At 35.7% G+C, this 26810-nt stretch overlaps 1 long non-coding RNA gene across 2 annotated transcripts in view; it reads left to right on the forward strand.

The window, feature by feature from the left end:
* Positions 1 to 12379: 12379 nt before the first annotated feature.
* Positions 12380 to 26810, forward strand: part of LOC136839453 (uncharacterized) — a 312435-nt gene continuing 298004 nt past the window's right edge. Inside the window, exon 1 of one of the 2 annotated variants that reach the window (XR_010853344.1) lies at positions 12380 to 12680. This is a non-coding gene — a long non-coding RNA (uncharacterized lncRNA). The remainder of the gene's footprint in view (positions 12681 to 26810) is intronic. The other variant, XR_010853343.1, reaches the window with a different exon arrangement.

The following is a 26810-nucleotide window of genomic DNA, read 5'->3' on the forward strand; positions in this document are numbered from 1 at the left end:
TCTCTGGTTTGTGACGTCATCGACAAATGGAAAGGCCTAACAGAATTCGCTTTAAATTTCGTATGCCGTTTCAGTAGCATATATTTCCCATATGAAATAAAGAGAAGAATAAAGAAAAAACTCGTTCTTAACGATTAAGAGTAACTAAACTTTAAACAAATATTAAATTTAACACAAAATTTCTTATTTTATAATCTAGAACGGCCTACATTTTTTCCTTTTATTATATTTACATTTATTATAAGTTATGGCCATTCTCTATGATATGATAACCTACGTATGGTAAAATAAATGTTAACTTCGTGATCTGTCAACATGATAATGACAACAATATCGAAATACTGATTACTGTAGCAAAGAGCAGGAAGAAAAATTAACTGAACTTGCTCAAGACTGGTGGAGTAAAGATATAAAGATATATATAATATACACTCCAGGTTTTGAAGATAGGTAAAGAAAAAAATACACCAAGAGAGTGCATACCCCCACCAAGGTCAAACCATTATGAGCACATTATCTTTAAAAACCAAAAAACCATTTGGTTGTTGGGATCCAAATAAAATATTGCCGTTTAAGATGAGCAAAACTTCCTCTCAAACGTTTGATTGGCGTTTGGTTTTAGACTAACTGGGCCTGCAGCAGCTTGGGACCTTGCCCTTAAGTGGCTCGTAATTGTGGTGATGTAAGGAGAGCTCGAGGCCCAGAGTAAGCCTAGTGCTGGGTAGGCAGAAATCTACTTGCCCATCGGTTACGGGGTGTTGTGGAGCAAAAGCCGCGCCAGCACAAGACTGGCTAAATCTAAATCCATTCGCCCATCAGACACATTCAATGTTCCTAGTAGTGGTACTGATGAGGTTTGGTTCGCACAATTCTTAATACAAATTACACAAAGCAACAAACAAACAAAAATAAAAAAGAAAAAACAAATAGATAAACAAATAAAGGAACAAACCATCCAATTAACAAAACTTTTTTTGTTGGAGATTATAAAAGTATCGATGATATTATTTTGCATTTCTGCTGACGATAGAGCAATTATAATCCTAGCGGAATATTAACAATATATTGTAAAGATTGAAATTATTACACTGCGTACAACTTCTCATTATAAAATAAAAATATTAATTTTAAATAGACAGATAAGTTGAGAAGGACTATAACAACATTCACCTAAAAAATGTAATTCAGCATGCTACAAGCACCTACCAGTCACGAAATATTCGCGAAATATTCCAATAAACAGAAAGATAAACTATGTAGCTGCCAAGTGCAAAAGGAAAAACAATTCTACCTATATCAAGTAGCCTATATCGGAAACAGCATCCCAAATGCATGAAGTTTGCAGCGAGGTCCCAGGCAAAAAGGACCTTTGGAATTTCCTGGGCAATTTTGCTCTTGCGCTGTCTCCCCGAATAACTGTCCGTCTGTCTCTTTAGATTTTCTCTTACTATTTCTTGAGGCAACAAGACTTATTCTTTAACGCTATAATTATTATTATTATTATTATTATTATTATTATTATTATTATTATTATCTGTAGTAGGAGTATTAACCATCCAATAACAGCCTCCCATATTGTCACCGCAGCACATAAGCTTTAACTTAATTCTTAGTCTAAGAAACAGGCGAAATACACTATATCGGGAAAACATCGTTTTTTCATTATGGTGAACAGATGGAAGTTATATATATATATATATATATATATATATATATATATATATATATATATATATATATATTATACTAACTGGTCGTAGGCATTGAGGGTAATGAGAAAGCAGATAAAGCTCCAAAATTGGCTTGTACAACCCCCAACTACTATGAAAAAGCCCCATATCAGACTTGTCAGTTAAACCCTTAATTTATAGGGACTGGCAAAATGATTGGACAAATATACCCCACAAAACAAACTAAAACAAATTAAGAACAGAAGTTAAAAATGGCATTCTTCTACCCAAAAGCAAAGAATCAATGAGGTTATTTTAACAAGACTCAGGACACTCCAGACTCACACATGGTCATCTGATGTCAACTCCGCACACAAACCCAATAACTTGTGAAAGATGTAACATCCCAGTAACAATCAAACACATCTTGATTGACTGTCCCAGATGGCATCATGAAAGAAAGACTTATTTACAAAATAAATCAATAAAGGATATTCAGGTAATAACTTTTCAATTAATAATATCATTCTCTTCTTAAACAAAATTAAATTGATAATAAAAATAATCTCTCCCCCCCTTTTTTTTCTCTCTAATTCCCCCTTTTTTATTTATTTATTTATTTAGTTAACTACTTAATTTTTTATGTACTCTTTCCCCAAAGAGAAGAACCTAAAAAGAGTTCAGAGGGTTAAACAAATCATTTATAACTAACTAACTATACTAGCTGGTCAAACCGGCGGGAGGGAATAAAAGGGAGAGGGAAGGGGGGGAGGGAAAAGGGAAGGGGGAGAGGGAAGAGGGAAGGAGGGGGAAAAAGAGAGGAGGAAGAAGGAAGAAAGGGAGGGATTTGTGTTGAGGTCCGACTGACATTACTTTTTTCATACAAACGTTCACCCTTTAACCAGTAATGTGTGAAGCGACTGTCCCTTTTAACCAGGTATTACTGTACTGTCCGTTCCTTTTATCCAAGTATTACTGTGGTGACTGTCCCATTTGTCCAGGTATTACTATACTGTCTGTTCCCTTTAACAAGGTATTACTGTACTGTCTGTCCCTTTTATCCAGGTACTACTGCTTGACTGACACCTTTAACCAGGTATAACTGTGCTGTATGTTCCTTTTATCCAGGTATTACTGTGATGACTGTCCCTTTTATCCAGGTATTACTATGCCGTCAGCTCCCTTTAACCAGGTATTACTGCGCTATCTGTACCTTTTAACCAGGTATTACTGTACTGTATGTCTCTTTTATCCAGGTATTACTCTCTGGTGAGTGTTCCTTTTATCCAGGAGGATTTGTGTTGACAGTCTGACTGACATCTACTTTTTTCCTACAAACTTTCACCCTTTGAACCAGGTATTACTGTACTGTCTGTCCCTTTTAACCGGGTATTACTGTGCTGTCTGTTCCTTTTAACCAGGTATTACTGCGCTATCTGTACCTTTTAACCAGGTATTACTGTACTGTATGTCTCTTTTATCCAGGTATTACTCTCTGGTGAGTGTTCCTTTTATCCAGGGAGGGATTTGTGTTGACGGTCTGACGGACATCTACTTTTTTCCTACAAACTTTCACCCTTTGAACAGTCGTGGTTGAGGTAACTCTCTTTTAACCAGGTATTACTGTACTGTCTGTCTCTTTTAACCAGGTATTACTGTGCTGTCTGTTCCTTTTAACCAGGTATTACTGTAGTGTCAGTTCCTTTTATCCTGGTATTACTGTGGTGACTGTCCCTTTTATCCAGGTATTACTATACTGTCTGTTCCCTTTAACCAGGTATTACTGTACTGTCTGTCCCTTTTAACCAGTTATTACTGTGCTGTTTGTCCCTTTTATCCAGGTATTACTGTGATGACAGTCCCTTTTATCCAGGTATTACTATGCTGTCAGTTCCTTTTAACCAGGTATTACTGTGCTGTCTGTACCTTTTAACCAGGTATTACTGTGCTGTCTGTCCATTTTAACCATGTATTACTGTGCTGTCTGTCCCTTTTAATCATGTATTACTGTACTGTCTGTCCCTTTTATCCAGGTATTACTCTGGTGAGTGTTCCTTTTATCCAGGTATTACTGTGGTGACTGTCCCTTTAATCCAGTTATTACTGTGCTATCTGTACCCTTTATCCAAGTATTACTATGGTAACTGTTCCTTTTATCCAGGTATTACTGTGATGTCTGTCACCTTTAACGAGGTATACTGTGCTGTCTGTCCCTTTCATCTAGGTATTATATGGTGACTGTCCCTTTTATCCTGGTATTTCTATACTGTCTGTCCCCTTTAACTAGGTATTACTGCGCTGTCTGTCCCTTTTATCCAGGTATTACTGTTGTGACTGTCCCTTTTATCCAGATACTGCTGTGGTGACTGTCCCATTTATCCAGTTATTACTGCGCTGTCTGTCCTCTTTGTCCAGGTATTACTGTGGTGACTGTGCCTTTTATTCAGGTACTACTGTGTTGTCTGTCCCTTTTATAAAGGTATTACTGTGGTGACTGTCCCTTTTATCCAGATATATTGTGGTGAGTCCCTTTTATCTAGATATTATTGTACTTTCTGTCCCTTTTGTCCAGGTATTACTGTGGTGACTGAAAAGCATTTTCAACAATGTATTTCTATGGTCTCTAGTGCATGAAATGAGGTATGATAAAGCTAAAAAGTTCATTTACCACATAATTTACAAAGGGAAGGGGGAAGGGGTTGAGGAAGGGAAAAAGGGACGGGATACGGGTTTGATACCTGCCCTATTATCTAAGTTGGGTCAAACAATGGCCACATGCTAAATTTTGTCTATATCAGCGGTTACCACATAAGTTACAATGGGAAGGGGGAAGAAGGATGGGGCACTTGGGATGGGGAGCGCGTACGGGTTTGAAACACATCCTGGTATCTAAGTTGGGTCCAATGATGGCCACGTGCCAAATTTCGTCTAGATCGGGCAAGCGGTTACCACATAAGTTATAAAGGGAAGGGGGAGGGGGAAGGGGGATGGGGAAGGGGAGGGTGTACGGGTTTGAAACCTACCCTGTTATCTAAGTTGGGTCAAATGATGGCCATGTACCAAATTTTGTCTATATCGGTCAAGCGGTTACCACATAAATTACAAAAAAAGGGGGAAAGGGGATGGAGGAATGGGAGGGGGTACAAGTTTGAAACCTACCCTATTATCTCAGTTTGGTCAAATAATGGCTATGTGCCAAATTTTGTCTAGATCAGTCCAGTGGTTACCACATAAGTTACAAAGGTAAGGGAGAAGGGGTATGGGGGAAGGGGAAGGGAGAGTATGGGTTTGAAACCTACCTGATTATCTAAGTTTGGTCAAATGATGGCCACATGACAAATTTTGTCTACGTTGGTCAAGCGGTTACCACATAAGTTACAAAGGGAAGGGGGAAGGGGAAAGGGGTATGGGTTTGAAACCTACCCTATTATATAAGGTGGGTCAAATGACGGTTATGTGCCAAATTTTGTCTAGATGGGTCAAGAGGTTTTCATCCAAGCTACAAAGAAATGGGGGAAGGGTGATGGTGATGGGGGAGGGGTGGGGGTACAGGTTTGAAACCTACCATATTATCTAAGTTGGTGTAATTGATGGCCACGTCCCAAATTTCGTCTAGATCGGTCAAGTGGTTACTACTTAAGTTACAAAGGGAAGGGGGAAGGGGGATGAGGAAGGGGGGTTATGGGTTTGAAACCTACCCTAATATCTAAGTTGGGTCAAATGATGGCCACATGCCAAATTTTGTCTAGATGGTCAAGTGGTTACAAAATAAGTTACAAAGGGAAGGGGGTAAGGGGAAGGGGATGGGAGAAGGGGAAGGGGAAGTAGGCACAGGTTTGAAACCTACCCTATTAACTAAACTGGGTCAAATGATGGCCATGTGCCAAATTTTGTCTGGACGGTCAACCAGTTGCCACATAAGTTACAAAGGGAAGCGGGGAAGGGGAAGGGGAGATGGAATGGGTTTGAAACCTACCCTATTACCTAAGCTGGGTCAAATGATGGCCACGAGCCAAATTTTGTCTGGACGGTCATGCAGTTACCACATAAGTTACAAAGGGAAGGGGGAGGGGGAAGGAGAGGGGGAAATGGGTTTGAAACCTATTCTGTTATCCAAGTTGGGTCAAATGATGGCCACGTGCCAAATTTCATCTAGATCGGTCAAGCGGCTACCAAATAAGTTACAAAGGGAAGGGCGAAGATGGTTGGGGAAGGGGAAGGGGAAGGGAAGGTCAAATGATGGCCACGTTCCAAATTTTGTCTAGATCAGTCACGTGGTTACCACATAAGTTACAGAGGGAAGGGGAAGATGGATGGGGAAGATGAAGGGGAAGGGGTACGAGTTTGAAACCTACTCTGTTAACTAAGTTGGGTCAAAGGATGGCCATGTGCCAAATTTTGTCTAGATCGGTAGAGCGGCTACCACATAAATTACAAAGAAAAGGGGGAAGGAGGATGGGAGATGGGGGAAGGGGAGTGGGTACCAGTTTGAAACCTACCTTATTATCTAAGTTGGTCAAATGATGGCCATGTGCCAAATGCTGTCTAGATCGGTAAAGCGGTTATCACATAAGTTACAATGGGAAGGGGGAAGATTGATGGAGAAAGGGGAAGATTGATGGGGAAGGGGGAAGATCGATGGGGAAGGGGAAGGGGTACAAGTTTGAAACCTACTTTGTTATCTATACTGGGTCAAATTATGGCCACGTTCTAAATTTTGTCTAGACTGGTCAAGTGGTTACCACTTAAGTTACAAAGGAAGGGGGAAGGGGGATGGGGAAGGGGGTTATGGGTTTGAAACCCACCCTGTTATCAAAGTTTGGTCAAATGAAGGCCACATGATAAATTTTGTCTAGATCGGTCAAGCAGTTACCACAGAAGTTACAAAGGGAAGGGGGAAGTAGATGGGGAAGGGGAAGGTGAAAGGGGAAAGGGTTTTAAACCTACTTTGTTGTCTAAGTTGGGTCAAATGATGGCCACGTGCCAAATGTTGTCTAGATCGATAGATTGGTTATTACACAAGTTACAAAGGGAAGGGGGAAGATCGATGGGGGAAGGAAAAGGGAAGGGGAAGGGGAAGGGGTTTGAAACCTCCTTTTTTATCTAAGCTGGGTCAAATTATGGCCACATGACAAATTTTTGTCTGGACAAGTTCAATGGGAAGTGAGTTTACCTTCCGTATTATCAGAAATGTGGCCATGTGCCAACTCAATCGGTAACGTAAGTTACATATGGAAGGGGATGGGGGAAGGGAAGGGGATGGGGTATGGGTCTGTAACCTACCCAATTATCTAAGTTTGGTCAAATGATGGCCACATGCCAAATTTCATCTAGATCGGCTAAGCGGTTACCACAGAAGTTGCAATGGGAAGGGGGAAGGGGGTATGAGTTTGAAACCTTCCGTATTATCTAATTTGGGTCAAATGATGGCCATGTGCCAACTTTTGTCTTGATTGGTCACCACGTAAGTTACATATGGAAGGGGAAAGGGGGAAGGGGAAGGGGAGCGGGTATGGGTTTGAAACTTACCCTGTTATCTAAGTTGGGTTAAATGATTGCCATGTGCCAAATTTTGTCTAGATTGGTCAAACAGTTCGGATTTCTATAGGTCACAAATATCTAAACAGACATACAAACATACAAGCATTCACTTCTGTATATAAGAAGATATATTATTTCCTGCGATCTGAGTTCGTGCTATGGGTGCAATTGGGAACCCAACACCAAACTACAAAAAAAGTAAATAAAATAAGTATTAGTACTAGACAATGAAATTTTTACAGAACACTCACCTATTAATATACCAATAATTGGTATGTCCTCCATTACTCTTCTTAAACATTTTGAAACACTTTGGGACCAATTCCATCAATATTTTACAAATCAACTATTAATCAAAGGTACTGGAATTTTTTCCTCGCCACACTTTAGACAGGTTGCCAGCACTTGGGTTGTCAGTGAACAACACACTTTTCCATTCATTTAAACCCCATTCTTCAAGAACATTAACATGTGAAAGCTTATCCTCTTTCTGGGCTTCAGTTAAACCCAGCTTCTTTTACGGAGACACTTACCTAAGTCCAAATCGCTTGTTCTAATAATAATGAATGGCACTAATTAAGGGCCTACAAGGATTAGGATTTTCCTCCTTAAGCAACCTGCCAGTGTTGGTTGGATTTACTTCTCATCTGTCCTACACAAGGTTAGATGGGGCAATACGCATGGCTAGCTAGCAATTGGCTGAAATCAATGTTTTCAATATCATAGGCTTGCTGTGATGAGGAATGCGAACTATTTCTCCAGTAATACATCTGAATGCTTTTGTATACAAAGAACACTTGCACCTTCTTATTTTGGTAATAAAAATGCAGATTTATATCGATAATACTGTATAACAATACAAGCACATAAATTACAAGCTTGTATCAAATATCTAACAGGTCAAAACAAATATTTTTTTATATCTCATGTAGGCAAATAAAAAGTTATCTGGCTATGCGAGTGCGAATAAATAGTATCTTAATAATTTCTTGCATGCAAACTACATGAGTAGGTTAATATTCGAAACAGCTTGAAATATGGTTGTCTATGAGACTGTCTAGGGTCTGGGGGAGGTGAATGGAGCAGCCACTGCAATATTGGCTGGAAGTATTTGACTTTTGCCTATGGATAACATTACGATAACTAGCGCTGAATAATCCCTTGCATTCCAGTTCTTGGCTTCAAGCCTAAATTTCATATTCCATTCCATTCCATGTTGGGATAACTTTCGACTGTAACATAAAGTGTACAGTATTCATCACACTGGGACCAGCTCTACGCCACGTCGGGAGCGCAAACAAACATACAGTTAGGTTTGTCTGATAAGGTAACATAAGTTAGGCCAGTGCAAGTATAGCCTACACCCATGTATAGCCTAAGAAGGCTGTAGTCTGAAAAAGGGACTTAGGTAGATGTTGTGAGCAACAAGGTAAAGTGCAATATAAAAAAAAAAGACTGGTTTAGCCTAGACTGAATTTTTATAGGAATTCATATAAACTAGACTTGATAGAATCTAATATAGGCTAGCCTATGTCAAACAACTCCCAGTGTAGCCTACATCAAACAACTCCCAGTGTAGCCTATGTCACAGAATTCTCAAGTGTAGCCTATGTCAAACAACTCCGAGTGTAGCATATGTCAAACAGCTCCCACTGTAGCCTACATCAAACAACTCCCAGTGTAGCCTATGTCACAGAACTCCCAGTGTAGCCTATGCCAAAGAAATCCCAGTGTAGCCTATGTCAAAGAACTCCCAGTGTAGCCTATGTCACAGAACTCCCAGTGTAGCCTATGTCAAACAACTCCGATTGCAGGACTTAGCAAGAGCTTTGGAAATGGCACAGACAGAGTTATAGGTTCATCACAAGTGGAAGTACAGTAAAGTGATCAGGAAATAGGCAAGTTACCATTGCCAGTACTCAAAGGTCAGGGACAAACCTTACTGAACCTAGACTGGTTAAGGTGAATAAAATTAGTCTGGCCTAGTATTCTTGGGTTACAGGTACAAAACAGAAGGGATGTCAATAACTAACCTAACCTCATGGCATTACTATGTTTTAATATTCATATATACATTTTATACAAATATTAAAAGACAATCTTTCCTCTTCCACAGGCAACAGTTGAGTACAGATTAATGAAATAGCTACTGTACTCCGCAACACCCTACCTACAGTTAAGGCTAGCTGCACAGCACATGCATTTGTTTATGTTTCTGAAGTACATCACTTAGGAGATTTAAAGATTCCTACAGAGGTTCATGATACAAATATCATTGAGTAGATACTGAATAACTTGCAGAGAGCTAACATTGCTGAGTGTATTTCTAAAACCTGCGACAGCATTGCTGTTATAAAATTAGTGATTTTATTTTTGGCAGTAATTTTAGATGATCAGTCAAACACTTGCCTGTGCTGAAATTCATATTTGAGCAACTACAGTTAATGACTGAATAAATTTGATTATTCATCACAACTGGTAATATTGTCTTCTTTGTTTTGTAACTGTTCCCCTCAAAGCTATAGACTCTGAGAGATAACAAATTCCTAATATTACCAGGTACTCTGCCATCAGGAGTGTCTCCAAACAATTTACCCCAGCGTCAGAGCAAAATGACGCTCATTTTCTGATGTACATTAAGAATAAATGTAAATCATTACTACCCAATGACAAAACAGTGGTACTGGCAGTGGATTAAACTCACTTGAAACCATATTTTGATTGTAAAGGCGGAAATTCAGTACACTTGTTGAGATGTACCAGGAATAATTGGCTTGGCCAGAAAGATACACATAAAACAATGAACTTCCCACGGTTCTCCTTTGATGGAAATCATATTTTAGAAAATGAGATTCATTATGCATCATTCAACTCTGAAAAAACTTCATGAGATAGAAGATGGTTTACTCTTGAAACATTATTATAAACTGTCATGAAAAGCGTTCTCCTCACCCACATTTGAGAAACAAAGTGTTCACTTAGCTTTACAAATATTCAATGAGTATCTCATTCAAGTTTTACTAACTCTTGGGAAAAATCACTGTGGAAAAAAACACTTTCCCTTTTTATTCAGAAGTTGCAGATTATGTAATTTTTTTTTACATTACATTTGATGGACAATAATGAATGTAAAATCCCCATATAAAGGTCAAAGGTTAAATAATAAATATGCTGCTCCAATAAGCAATGAAGGTCATTGTACAGAAAAAATAGCAAATTAATATTATTGGTTTCTAACATTTTATAGAATGATTATTGTTCCCAAGAAAATAACTATATTGTAGCTAACAAAAAGTTGAATAAAAAGAGAAAGTTAAAAATTTCAACTACCAAATAATAGCTGTATGTAAAAGTAATAGAATAAAATGAGAAAGCTAGAAACTTCAACTACCAAATAATAGCTGTGTGTAAAAGACAATAATTAAGGTATTTCATTCACAAATAGTAGAGTAAACCAATGCACTGCCGTCTTGTAATCTGACGTTAACACTATGTATAAACATTTTTTTAATGGCATGATAAACATGGTACTTCGGTATATACTATATTGTAACTGTAAATAAATTGTTTAGGTTCAGTATTTTATATCAATCTCTTAACCTGTGTTTCGAGTTAATATTATTTGGTGTACACAAATTAGTGTTGACAAAAAAAAAAAGTAAATTAACTAATTACCATAACTGGCAAGCAACAAATTGTCTATTTTGGTGACGTTTTGTTTATATTTCTTTCGTCTGGGAACGTAGTCAGTGCTAGCGACTCGGACTGCCGTTGCTTACGTACAATACACCGAACAGGCCTTCACTTTCGGTGGTCTCGCTGGACGGCGGGAAACTTTAGTTGGCATGATGGCAATGGCATTGTGATTTACTTCAGAATACTATGCATATTTATATACTTTTTTCTTGAGTATGCAAACCATTATAATACCTCAGTGACTGGCTACTTACGGGACTATTTAGCCAAATAACTTAACGAACAAACCTTTGAAATATCTCGAGTTCCCGTCACACTTGAAGGTTGATGACAAACACGGCGTGGAAGGCTAGCCTAAACGTACATATTTTTTTTAATTACAGGGCATCAAAACGATACTTAAATACAATGAATAAATAAATGTTATAATAAAGTGTAATTTTCACTTAAATGGAATGAACGTCTGCTTAAAAGAAGTCCAGTATATGACAAAATATTCGGCAAATCAGTCGCATAGGTCTAGCTTCACTGGTCCTTCCTTCATGTTCAGGCGGTAAACAGTTTTAAAGGTTATTTTTCAGTTTACGGAAGTGGATATTACTTTGGTATCATTATAAAGTTAGTTTGATATGCAGGCAATGAAATGGTACATAGAAAAATTTTTGAATTATTCTTAAGAGTAGCCTACCATGTTACTTGAAAAGTTGTGGACCTAGGTCTAGGTGCGGCCTGCGCTATACCAGTGAGATCAATCATAATTATTGAAAGCACATCGTTAGCTTGAGTTTGACTGAGTAGAAGATATAAGCTCAATTTTCGTGTGCTTACGTTGGTATATAAGCAATACAAATCAGCGTGTTTATGATTAATATAAGAAGGGGCGAGGGTTCTTTGTATATAACAAAACATTCAAATATGTTATTGAGGAAATCGTTTAACATTTATCACAACAAGCGAACGATATCGGAGGCGTTGAATATCAGTCGTCACGCTTTGGTCAACCGAATGTGCTACATATTCACCCATGGGTGGATAAATGAAATGAAACCGACTTTAAGGGTCAATAGGACTCTACTTCCTCACCTTGTTTGTATCGTTCTCCTTCTTCCCGGTACTTCTTTAGATGATTCTGTATTGTCCGAGGCTCACACCGGTCTTTAAACCTGATTTGTTACACTCAGGAGCAAGCACTGTGTCGTCATGAGATGTATAAGGCGCTGACACGTCGCACTGAATTATGGGAAATAGTTCCAACAAATGGCTGTCACGCAAAATTTCAGTCTAGTTCCTCTTTGCACTCTGCTTGAACACTGATCGTTTTCCGCCTTGCTTTCCCGGCTACCCTTCGTCCCTACACTTTCACTACTGAATAGGAGAATAGGGCTCAGTTGTCAGTTAGTCAATAACACCCTGTCTATTTTTTTTCCCCCGTCAATTTTTGAACCATTCCCAGGCATGAATATAGACAGGTTCAAACAGGTAAAACCTGATAGAGTCAAGGTCATCCAAACACTGCTTGGGCAACGATCGTTTCCCGCCTTGATTCCCTCTCTACCCATTGTCCCTTCATTTCCCTATTGCGGGGGAGAAGAGGACTCGTCACTCAGTGGTCAGTTGGTCAATTTCTCACGTGCATGCCGATGCCGGAAGATATCCAGATGTGGGTTAGCCTCGATCCCGGGCTCTGCCGGAATTTATAGAATCGGTTCCAAAGAGTGTTAAATTGTGTAAGAAGAGTCATGGAGGACATAACAAGTGTTAGTACATTAATAGGTGAGTGTTCCATAAAAATTTCAGTGTCTATATTGTTTCAACTCATCTGTCCCCGAAAAATTAACATACATTGACAACTGGTCATAGCAACACTTTGGGATGACTGCTCTCATACAGAGAATAAGAGGAAAATACCAGAAGGACAAGACCCAGAATAACAAATATATGCTTATGAGAGAAAGAAACAGACGATTGCAAAGAGGGAAAGAGAACAATAAAGGAATAGAGAGGGAGAGAGAAATAACGACGAATTATTCGGAGATCCCATTTGTCTTAAAGCATCGTATTATAGGACTAGGCCTAGACATTTTTTTCAAACTTGTTTAATTGACGAAATTCAGTACTTTTAATATACAAATTTCAACAATAAACAATATATGCTACCCTTTCATAAGTTATTAATCTTTTAAAAGTGTGTAAAATTTTCACTTGGTTGAGCTTTTCTTTGTCACGTATTATCTATCCCTCCTTATCGTTACCGGGCTCGAGGTAAAATCGGCACAATTGCAGAAAATATCTTCAAATAATTTTTGTTTTATATTTTCCCTTATTTGGATTAACAAATACTTTTAATGATTTTAAGCTTTTGCTGCATTTAGCAACAGAGAAGGGGGAATGCATTTTTACGAAGACCTATGCTGACTTAACCTCACACCAGCCTTGCTCACTCATAATGTCTATCAGTGACAACAAAATAATAGACTGTACCGAAGTTAGAGCCACACGATGTTTGTAAATTGCTGATGTGAGAAAAGGTACAAACATATTTAAAAAACCGTTAGAAAGAAGGTGCTTCTCCCAGCGTCACTGAGAGAAAATTTTGCATGCATAGCCTCATAACGCTCATACAGGATAATCACATTGATAGTACCTCATTTTTAATTTTAAATCGGTCTTTTTGCAATATTTTATACGTCGATAAACTAATGACTTCCATAAAATACAGCCCGCTTTTGTTAACAGCCAATTCTCTAATGTTCTCCGGTCGGCATTTTAAAATCCACCCTAGTATTACCCTCTCCTTCTATGCACTATAGGTCTAACTCGTTCTATTTTCGTAGTTGTTTCATATTTGAGACAACTAAAGGATCTGTGAAGTATAAGATGTAGGTACAAAAGTAAAGCTTAACCTTACTATTTAATTACATAAAATGTTGTAATCATATTTTTATGGTTTTAAATTATTATTATTATTATTATTATTATTATTATTATTATTATTATTATTATTATTATTATTATTATTATTGTTGTTGTTGTTGTTGTTGTTGTAGAAATGACCACAATGTTGTACCGGAAAATTTATTAGTGCTTCCTTTATAATGATCCGCCCCTCAATTTCTAAATTGTATAAAGCAAGGAAACATACGATTTTGCCATCATAAATACCAGAATCATTTGTGTTATCGTATATAACGTCTGTCTTCTTCAGTGCCGTACCTACATGAATGACAAATTACAGAAGTTTAAATTTCTGAAGGAACTGATTAAGTCGTTGCTTAAGCTAATACAAATGTTTGTTAGATTTTAGACGTAACATCAATACCACAAAATATCACTAGAAGTTAAGGTTCCCCATAGATATTATGATACATGACGACCTCACTCGCATGTTTATGAAACTGCAGCCATTGTGGAGCCCTGAGAGTGCTGCTCCCCTATTGCAATATTTTGCCTCTCTTCTTCTCAGTCGATTTCCTCCCCTCCTGAATTCTTCTGAGAATTTATACACATGCGGTGTTTCGCTAATGTTTTTTTCCAGCACTTGATACTGCATAGATGTGAATTGGCTCTGTATGTATGTGTATATATATGCAGTATATATATATATATATATATATATATATATATATATATATATATATATATATATATATATATATATATTACAGTATATATAGTTGTATGTATGTATGTGTGTATATGTGAGTGTGTCTGTGTTATTACACTGTAAATTATACGAGTCTATGAAACAAATTGCCAGAAGATAGAATATCCGCATGAAATACACATTCCAACAGTTATTCAAAAGTCCTCATGCGCTGACGCATTCCGGCAGAAAGACAAGTGAGATCCATTGAAGTCATTGCTTCCCCTCGCAGGAGGGCCATCGAGAGGGAGAGAGATTGAGCCCCTCGGGATTAAATGATTGATTTGTGCTGCGAACTCCCCTCAGGAATAGTGTTTCATTTCCCATGGCTGGTGAAGGGATCTTCTCTTCGGGTGACCCCAGGGCTAGTGTCTGCAAAATGCGATTGTATATCTCTTGTTTGGATTATCACGGGTCCCTCCTTTGCAATTACTCTCGGAAGACCGGTTTTCTGTGGTCTTCACCATTTCATGGTTATAAATGGATCTTCTATTTGTGTGTGTTTTCCTTGCATTTTATGTTTGCAATGATGATATAAATGTTACCTAATCAAATGTAGTTTTATACTAAATTGAAAAGAATAATTATTCAGTTATTACTATTAATTCTTTTTCCCATAATCTAGGAAAGTACGTAATGAATTGATAGTTGTATCAAGCACCAATAATTAAAACAGCTAAAATTAGCAGCTTGTACTGAAATAAAATAAAAAGTACCAGACGATTATGTACCGGTAATATCAAAAGGAACGTAAACGACTGAACGATCTATAGCAATTAAAGTTGCTGTCCATGTTAATGGGGCGCTGATTTGCGTCTGAATGACTTTTTTTCTTTTTAGTTATTCAGCAGCCTAAGCTAAATATTTGCCTGCCGTAATTACTGTTCAAGTGATTGATACTTTTTTTTTTTTTTTTTTACTTTACAGCACTTAAAAATATATTGCAGGACGTTTTAGTGGAGCAAATTTAGGTGATTTTATAGTATGATGTACAGAGACATCGTTCACAATAACGTCGATATGATGCCAGTTTTGGTGATACATTAGTTTGTATTTTAATAACAATAGTCTTAACGCAGAAATAATAAAGAGAAATATGAATTTCACTTTTAATTAATTTTGGTTAATAACTAACCTTCAGCTCTGTTAGTAAGTGACTAGTTTTTTATCTACTTGACAATAGTTACGGTAACAATACGCCGCTAAACGTAGGAATGCATAACTACAACGAGAATAAGGAATAGATTTTCGTGGCTGGTAACTTTGCAGTCCAATTGACAGTAAATGCATGGAAAAGGTCCTTAATCCTCGGATCTTGTTGGCGTTATGTAAAAAAAAGAAAATAAAAAAACATTCGGAGTCCTTAGGATGAGTTCAAATGTCACATCATTACTTTATTCTGGTAAAACTTGTATTGGCTGTGTCTTCACTATAGATGAAACTAGTATGGGGAAGAAAAAGTATGGTTCCCGTAGGGGAGTTCTGCCGTCAGTGTACCTCACGCCGTTCACTGTAGGTATTACTTAAGGTTCTTTGCAGCGTCCCTTCGCCCCTAGCTACAACCCCCTTTCATTTCTTTTACTGTACCTCTGTTCATATTCCCTTTCTTCCATTTTACTTTCAACACTCTCCTAACAATTGTTTCGGCATTATTTTCGGTGCTGACTGACCTCACAGCCCTAGCGATTGGCATTTGGCCTAAATTTTTCATTCAGCTGTTAAGAAAAATTCTGGTGAATAAATACAAGGAAACAGTTATGAAAAATCGGATTAAAAACCTCAAACAAAAACCAGTATAAATTCGAATCTATTCAGAATAGTTTTTAAATGATAACTTGTAGATTTATTAGAATTATCTGGCAACTTGGCACATACTGTGTATATTTTCATTCACCATATCGCCATTCATGTTGAATGGTACTAAGAATTGTTAGCTGGCATGAAACAAACCACAATGAAACATAAAATCTTTGCTCGTAATATCATGCAAAAAAAAAAAAAAATCCGTTTAGGTTGCGCTATTTTATCGCGTATCTAGGCAAGAGAACTTGAAAATTATGTTAAGAGTCATTTGTAATCAAGTAATCGTATTAGTCATAGTCTCTTCGCTGTCATATAAGATAAAAAAAAAACTTTAGTAAAAGGGAGAATCTTCGCCACAGGAACTACAGTGAAGAGTTGTTACTTGAGATTCAACCTTCATGTCATAAAAATGTAAAAATGAACTTTTCTTCCTCCAAGTCTGTACATTTGTTCAGTCTCCAGTGTGCGTTACATCACTGAAATAACTTTCCCTTCTTTTGTTTATTTTTCTTCTTAATTTCATTTGTTTAACATATTATTAATTCGCATATGCAGTGAGCTCCCTTAATCAAAATGGCACCAATAAATAGTTGTTCCGCTTTTATTAAAATTTTACTGCGCAATGTTGATTTTATAGATATTACATATTCAGACTAGAAATTTTAGTGAAGGCTTTGTTAGTATTGCAATAGTTTAGGATTTGACTCCTGCCAGGTGCAAGTAACACATCATTAACTAAAACACGAAAAAAACTTCATTGGTGGACTTGTTGCGCAATGCAGCATCAAGACATTTAATATATTCTCGCGCTGGATATCGGTATCTTACTCCAAAAACCCACGCGAAGTGTCACTTTATAAAGTCCACAAAGCCCAATAAAACGGATATGGAAACTGAATGTAACTTTGAAATAATAACTTTTTACCGTGAAAAAGTTGACATGGTTTTATTTTGGGAAGAATCCGTTGAAATATGTATTCGAATTCTTCTTTACCCTTTGTCGGAAGGTTTTATTTCAGTGCCTAGGCAAGTAATCGTTAAGAAATCGGACGAACTGTTGACCGGTTAAATCCCAGGGTACGATAATGAAGTCTCCAGTTTCACTAGCCGCATAAGGCTAATTTATGAGGAGCAAATGAGAATAAAGTGACCAAGGGGTTGTTGAACTCTTGCCACTGGTTTGGAAAATTTTACCATATATTTTTTTGGGCAGACTGATAGCGATTCCGTATTATATGGAAAGAAGAATGGGAGACTGAAAAATAAAGATACAAGTAGAGTCGATGGCCGGGTCAGCAGAGTACTTTGAAATGGTTCGGTTTTGTGAAAAGAATAAACGATGTTAGATTGGTGAACACAATGGATAATTCAGATGGCTGGATATTTCGGGTGAAAAGTTACTCGAAAGAAAGTATCTAAATATATAGGGTTGAATAGCACCGTGTTTATAAGTGGTTTCACGCGCTGCTCATGAGCTTCCTGTGTGGGTATACAGAGTCTAATGTAAGAGTTCTGCTGTTCATCCGTGATCAACTAATTAAAGTATAAATGCGGCAGTGACCGTTCTCGTTTTTTCCTCGGCAGCCAGCTACTGTTCTTAGAATGGCTTTAGGCATAAACAGAGAGAGAGAGAGAGAGAAAGATTCTGAATTTCAGATTCTGAAATTCCAACAACACACTGAGTTTCCTCAAACGTATCTCTGATGAATTTCAAGCCCTAATCCCTTTCTCAGTCTGACTGTTTAAACTATAAGTATAAACATATCACTGAGCTTGCAAATGAACGCAAGAATAAAAAGATAATTAAAAAAAAATTTTATTTGTGATGTTACTTGACATTTTTACTGAATACTGTAAAACATATTTTCAAACCCATTGGTTCTACTTCGAGCGCTTTAAGATAAAAATGACTGATAAGATCACCATGAAAGCATAAGAACAGAAAGATAGTTAGAAGTCGTTTGACATCGAAATTCCTCTTACCTATTTTCCGAAAGGATTGACTAAAGAAAAATTAACCACAAAGAAAATGATATAAATTCACACCATTTTTAACAGGAGATTTGAGGATTATGTAACCTCCTTTCTTACCCTTTACTCCATTGCATTACAGATTGGTAATCTGAATGAGTAAAGACCCGGGTCCTGATTCAAGAGAATCATATCTCGCATATCATTAAATTTTGGTCAAGCGTGGTATTTCAGAATTAGAGTAACTGAGTATAAACAGAAGCGAATTTTCGCGACTTACGTAGAACTGTATTATGCAGAACGTAGACCAACTTCTTTTCAAATATTGATAAAACACTTCGTTCTCCCCACCATTAGCGCAGTTTCTCCCACTGTAACAGATGATATATCGTACTTTCATGTTAAAAGCAATAATTCAGAATAGTTTAATAGCAATCTACAGAAACCATACAGTCCCTTTATTTGTTTTAGCGAATCAGTATAGTATAACAACTCAACACACATTGACGCTGGTTAAATATACGGTTAAATATACGGCACTGAAAACTGAAAATGATCAAGAAAGTAAAATGGCAGAAGCGAAATCAAAGAAAAAAGTAGGATTTATAAGAAACTGACAGGAAAACCCTAAAAAAAGTAATAAGAGCGACTATCAAAAAATGGAGAAAATGTACTCCTCTCCTCTCTCCTTCTAAAGAGGATACTTAACAAGTTTTACTGACATGCGCAGTGTTAGTTCCCATTGTTGATGCATCTTTCAGTATTCCATTATTTATTTTGCTCTTGTTAGATAGTCTTTAATCTTGGTAAATAAGGCTCGCAACTTTGTTTCTTACAGATATTGAAAATTCAACTTTAACTCATTCCAGTCAAAGGACAAAGGCACAAGTTAATTTTGTGGCATGGTAATTAAAGGTGAAACGAAAAGCTCTAATTAAATGAATAATCTCTCCCAATCGTATGAACCCAATGACCAATATAATATGACACAATGACAAATTGAAATTTTCATAGATTTAAAGCGTAATTTGAACTTCAGGCTACTGCATATGTGATATTAAAGGCTAAGTGAAAAAAATTCATTAATGCTTAATGCTCTACAGTCTTTCTTGAACATTTATCATCTTTTGTTGCAAAGGCTACGCGTCCTTTCAAAATCAGGCTTTGAGTTCCTTTGAATCTGCTGCAAGCAATAAAACTCCTAAAAGCAATTATGCTCTTTTTACCCTACCAGTAATGTTCTATTACATGGTACAGAGAGAGAGAGAGAGAGAGAGAGAGAGAGAGAGAGAGAGAGAGAGAGAGAGAAAGAGTGAATATTCTGAACTATTGATTAAAAGAATTGATCATAAAGATATGACGTTTCTCTGGAAGCAGCAGTTACATGTAAATAACTTTACGATGTCAGCAATTGGGCAAAATGTTTGTGCATTCCTACGCATTCATCAATTATACATTCATCAAAACCAGGCACTTTACCTTGCATATCACCCCTCTCTTCATCATTGTTTTTTTTTTAACTATACCGTTTTCTGGGTGCTCTGTTATTGAAGCTATTTGACTTTGCTGTCATGTTTGTATTTTATTTAATAAGGAAATTGATAGAAGGGCAATGAATTTTAAATCACACAGCATACAGTACAGGATTTTACTTAAGGCTTCATCATTGTTTATTTTTTATTCAGTAATTTTGGTCCAAAAATTTTATGCAATGTTGATTAATTACTTCATGAAGACTATTTACATTATTTTTTACAGGTTTCTCTTAAAACATTCACTTTTAACTCTTCCGTCAATGGGAGATAAAGAACAGCATATGATGAAATCACTTTTCTCTCCATAACAGTTAAAAATGACGAGCCTTCTCGCTATTAACAATATCTTTCTACTTAGAGTACTCCAGGAAGTAAAATAACTTTAATATCATAATGGAACTTTCATATAAAATAAAAGGGATGTTCTATAGTGCTTTATCTCTTCCAGTTATAAACGCATTCTGGAAACAGATGATAAGCAATCTATGTTTCCCGTAATAAAGGGAAAAGGCAGAGTATTCTCACTCGTCAAGGGATGAATTTAACAAAGACCTGTCTGGAATAACACCAAAACATTCAGTGGATGGAACTTTTTAGCTTTCTCTGTCACTTTTGCGTAACTTTAAAACCATTTTAAATTGTTTCGAGTTTTTTTTTTAATACAGATTTTGAAGAGCTGAAAAGAAACCAGTAAATTTAAGTTGTATTACGCAAGTAGACATACTACCATACTGTACATTCATATTTTCTTTTATTGCGCAAGCAGTTTAGGGGAGGAGGCTAAAACATTAAGTATGTATATGTGCTTCGTTGGGAAGTTACATTTTTCTGCCAGACCTATAGCCAAAGAAATCTCGACCTTCTTGTTTCGCACCAGTAGGTTAAAATATTTGACATAGCAGAGATCAGAAGCATAACAAGTCTTTACCATCGACAGGTGGGATCTAAAATGTAGACCCTTCAACTATTCAATCCTCTCCTATCTGTTGTAGTGGACAGGTTGTCTTCAAATTAACATTCCTTAGATTTTTCTTATATATATATATATATATATATATATATATATATATATATATATATATATGTGTGTGTGTGTGTGATATATATTCTTTGGATTTTTCTTAAATAAAAAAATTTATGTATATATACATACAGTAGATATATTCTTTGGATTTTCTTAAATGATAAAAAATTATATATATATATATATATATATATATATATATATATATATATATATATATATATTCATATAAGAAGAATCTAAGGAATGTTAGTTTGAAGACAGCCGGTCCTCTACAACAGACAGGAGAGGATTGGATAGTGGAAGGGTGTACATTTTAGATCCCATCTATCGATGGTCAAGACTTGCTTTGCTTTTGATCTCTGCTGTGTCAAATTCTTTAACGTATTGCCACGAAACAAGAAGGTGAACGAAAATGGATGCGGTACTGGTCGAGACTTCTTTGGCTATAGGTCTGGCAGAAAAATGTAATTTCCCAACAAAGCACATATATATACATACTGTTTTGACCTCCTCCCTTAAACTGCTTGCACAATAAAAGAAAATATGAATGTACAATATGGTAGTATGTCTACATGTGTAACACAACTTAAATCTATTGGTTTCTTTTTAGCTCTTCAAAGTCTCTTTAAAAAAAATCTTGAAACAATTTAAAATGGTTTTAAAGTTACACAAAATTGACGGAGAATGTTAAAAAGTTCCATCCATTCAGTGTTATGGTGTTAGTCCAGACAGGTCTTTGTTAAATTCATACCTTTACGAGTCAGAATAGTCTGACTTTTTCCTTTATTACTGGAAGCACACACACACACACACACACACACGCACACACACATGCACACACACACAACACACACACACACACACACACACACACACACACACACACACACACACATATATATATATATATATATATATATATATATATATATATATATATATATATATATACATATATGAAATACATTGAAGAATTACTGTAAAGAGTATTGAAGATGTTTGCCTATTTAATTCTACGGTATTCGATTAATTGAATTTTCTCTGTCTCCCCTTCTTCTCTTAAAGTATCACTGGATACATTCTTGCTGTGATTTCGAAAAACAAAGTAATGCCTCTAACTTCACAGAGACCCAAACAGGTATCAAACGGCATCGTTAGTAAAGAATTTCTCAAGCTTAAATCGTGTGATATTTCATTTGAACAAATTTTGATGGTTGATTTCTTATTCGCTGAATAAGTTAGCTAAATAAACATTCATTTGTAAGAGTTCTCTCTCTCTCTCTCTCTCTCTCTCTCTCTCTCTCTCTCTCTATATATATATATATATATATATATATATATATATATATATATATATATATATATATATATATATCTATCTATATATATCTATATATATATATATATATATATATATATATATATAAAAGGTGTTTGATGCCTACGGCAGAAAAATTTTCGGCTTATGTCTTTGGTATTGTTATCTAGACGTGTCTTTATCCCACTTATTATTTTTTGATAATGTTCAATAATGATGTCGGTCTTCAAACGAAATTTGAAGAGCCTTATTTGAACAATTACCGAAAAGATATATCTGTATCTTCCTTGGAAAGTCTGGAAACATCGTTTTCAGTCGCGCATATTCTTCGATTCTTCTCAAATCGTTGAATCATCCCGTTTTGGCGTTGTCTGATAAAAAAAAGAGAGATGAGAGAGAGAGAGAGAGAGAGAGAGAGAGAGAGAGAGAGAGAGAGAGAGATGTTTAGTTTATAAATAATCAAAACCTTAGTCAGTATCAGGGAACTGCGTAGCACCCTGAAAATTACTGTTTTGGAGGAAGAAGAAAACCAAAGATACAGAGGTAAAAAAAAAAAAAAGCTAATAAATACATCACGTAAGCCTCACCGGCTAACAGAGATCGTAATGAGATCACCGGAGACAAAATAAAGAAGCGAAAGCCGTCAAGGGAATCACTTGATTGCCAATTTCCGTCCTCTGGCTGAAACCGAATCTTCCGTTGGAAAAGAGATTTTGGGCTGCCAATCAGCATAAAGTTCTCGCCAAGTTCATCTCTAACGAAGCAATTTAGAATTCATGCATGCTCTCTCTCTCTCTCTCTCTCTCTCTCTCTCTCTCTCTCTCTTTCCTGTCTGAATACATGCATGTTAAATCGATAACAGATGGATTCTTACGTAAGTCGTTCAAAAACTTTACATACTTGCTATTCAGCAATATGGTAATATCTCTCTGACTTTGTCTGACGATGCCATGTAAAGTTCGAAGCATAAAAAATGCTTAACTAACCTCATTCAAGGGCTTTTACACAATTGCTCTTCATGGATATGCTGATTTCAATAAATATCATATGTATCTAGAAGGTCAATTCAAAGTCATGTCAGACAACCGAGGTTAGCCCAAATGGTTACATGAATACCTGAACAAAGACATGCAAATGGCCAGTATCTGATGTATTTGTAATGGAATACTCAGACGTTAAAATAGTTTCAAAGCAAACCTACAATGGAATAGGACAATAATAAATTATCTCTCCAGTAAAGGTCATCGTCAGTTAAGAATAAATCGAAATATGTAACATATTCCAGGGATGAAAATACTCATAAATTTATAATGGCTCTATGATAGCGAAATAAACACAAACACATCAGGACAAAGGCCTCAGTCAGCACAAAGAAAAATGAAATAGACCTTTAGCAAAGTGTCTCCAATTAAGATGGAGTTGAAAATGAACAGCCTGATGCTTTTAGAAAGAATCTAATTTGCAGTGCTGTGACTAAAAGCTTTGCTTCAACTTGGGATTTAAAAAAAAACCCATTTTTTTTTATCTTCTCGAAAAGTGAAGTATTTTCGATCTCTGGGGGAAAATTAATATTTTCATGTCCAAAGCAGAGATGAGGAAATGCATAAATGAACTGAACGATATTTTTGTAAATGGAACATAAGCTAGAAGATGTTGGTCAGAGATGACCGTTTCCTTTTTCTTATCTTTCTTACTTAGCATCTGCGATAACGTGTAATCTTTTGACCATAAAATGCTAAATAATACGCAAAGCTATAAATGTACTCAATGCAACGATACGCATACATAAACAAACAGAGAGAGAGAGAGAGAGAGAGAGAGAGAGAGAGAGAGAGAGATACTCGATGAAATGGCCAGTTATACTTGCCATCACCAAACTGATTAGTTTATATGTCTATTTCTACTCAAGCATGAATTGATAGCATTTCATACTTATGAAAAGACACACACACACCCTCACACACACACACACACACATATATATATATATATATATATATATATATATATATATATATATATATATATTTTCATGATGTTGCCTTGTAATATGTATATCCTCCTATAATTTTGACATATTTACTTTTTCATGTGTTATGTTCAATGATAATGATTGTTGAAGTATCATATTTAGCTTCGCATCAGATCTCAAAAGTACTAATGATAACTTGATAGCGTAATTTAGAATTGTTAATACAATTTTAATAGTAACGTAATTTGGAACGAATATCTTTCTTGGTAAAAGCGTAGTATGTGAACACGTGTGTGTGTCCAGGAAGGGCTTGTTTCATTTCAGTTGTCATCAGTTCAGATAAGAGGGAACGCTTTGTTTTGGGTTAGCGATGACAGATTTGCAAAACAAACGCCAATTCGTCCCATACGGGCTCAAGACGAGTGATTTCATGTTGTTGCATGCGTTGTTTGAGTCACGTACGCCACTTTGCGAGAAAGAATACGTGTCCTGATCAATTACGTCATGTTTTGTAAGATGCGTTCAAAACGTTTTGCTGGGATGACGTAACTTTCCTTCTAGAAGCTTCTCCATTGTATCTCGCACCCAAAACGCTTTAATGACGTCACCTCCCTGCTTCTAGAACTTTTGTATCTCGTACCCAAAATGCTTTAATGACATCATGTAATTGTTTCACGTATTACTGGAATCCTAAAATTTGTTTCATTCTGATTTCTGAGACCAGTCGATTTGGTTCCATCTCTCTCTCTCTCTCTCTCTCTCTCTCATTCCTAATTAGGAAGAGATTACTTTTAACGTAAATTTTGTGGTCACTTTTACCATTAACTTTTGAGATCTGAATTTAGCAAAGTTATTTAGTTCGTAACGGCGCCTGGTAAAAAGTGTGTATTGTGTAACGCAGCTGCAGCAAGTGATTTACAGAGGTTTTCACAAGTTGTGTAAGGTAACGTGAAATTTTACTTATTGATACCATGGTATGATAAGTTAGGAGGTTATGGTGTGATAAGTTAGGAAATTTTGAACAAGTGAAATCATTATTGATAAATCTTACGTGTATTTTTGTGTTTTTCTATTTACAATTTCTTTATATTTTCACATTTTTTATGTTTGTGATGTAACATTTATTTACATAGCATTGTAAATATTTCTTGGTAATTTAACATTGCATACTTAATTTAACATTGCATACTTAATTTAACATTGCATACTTGATTTCATTTATTGAGATTTTCTTTTTTAAATCTTGAGTAATTCTTGATAGTTTAAATTTTACTTGATTAATTTAAATTCTGATAAAGTTTTTGTGAATTAGTTTTGTTTCATAATTTAATTCAAGAATTCATTGAGTTTTGTGTTATTTTCAACTAATAGTAAATTTTTCAGATTGTGAATTCTAATTAATTGTGAATTCTAGTTATAAACTTTGAATCTGAAAATAAATTTTTGTATTTAACATTTTTAGAAAAACAGTGTTTCATTTATTGATCACCAGTGAATAGGATTGATTGTGTGTGCATAAGGCAAAGTGATAAACATGTTTTGTTCTTTTAGTTTTGCTAAAGTGAATTAAGACCAGGGAAACAGTTAGAGTTTTTGATGGAGTGATGCCCTTTTACTCTAGAAGATTTCTAGTTTAATTTTTATACCTCACACATATTCTGACGAACTTAGTTTGATTTTTCAAGTGATTGATAAATAAGTTTTTTTAAGGGATCACTGTTACCTTTAGAGTACTCAGTCGTAACAATTAATGTTATGAGAGTTCAGGTATCTGGCTGAAGTGAGGTATATTTTGAATCTTGAGATTAGTTGTGTAATAACCAGGTACTTGATACGCATCGTGACAATATATATATATATATATATATATATTATTGAATATATAAATATGAAATATATATATATATATATATATATATATATATATATATATATATATATATATATATATATATAAATTGAGCTAAAACAGGCATTTAATATCGAATTCGCTCAAACTCGAAATAAACAGCTATGGGGAATTTGTAAGTGATAAGCAACCGTCACCAGGTGGGCTCGAGCCACATAATGGTTGGGTAACGGCGGCTAATATGTATGTATATATATATATATATATATATATATATATATATATATATATATGTATGTATATATATATATGTATATATGTATGCATATATATATATATATATATATATATATATATATATATATATATATATATATATATATATGCACATATATATACATACACGTGTATGTGTATGTATGTGCAGGATGCAAATAATAATTAATACAATACTTTTTTTCCATCGATTAGAAAATTAAGTACAGTATCAATTCTGAAACTGTTGACTTGTCGGCAAAATATCAAGAATAGAGAAATATTATTCATCTTCAATTCTTATAATCTGGACGTTGTTCTGCAATCTATGAAAGATTATAGGTAAAGAAGATGACCGAATGAAACTTTTGTAGATATGATATATGTAGTGAAAACGGACATTTTTTCTTTTCTATTCCTTTTAGGCCGGTGTGTTTATCATTGTTTAATACCAAACTTTAATGCACCGATAAGTATTAAGTATTATTTAAAGACCAACAGGAAGTTACTGTCATGCAAACAATATGAGA

Source organism: Macrobrachium rosenbergii, chromosome 6 (genome assembly GCF_040412425.1).
Source record: "Macrobrachium rosenbergii isolate ZJJX-2024 chromosome 6, ASM4041242v1, whole genome shotgun sequence".
Taxonomy (NCBI): domain Eukaryota; kingdom Metazoa; phylum Arthropoda; class Malacostraca; order Decapoda; family Palaemonidae; genus Macrobrachium; species Macrobrachium rosenbergii.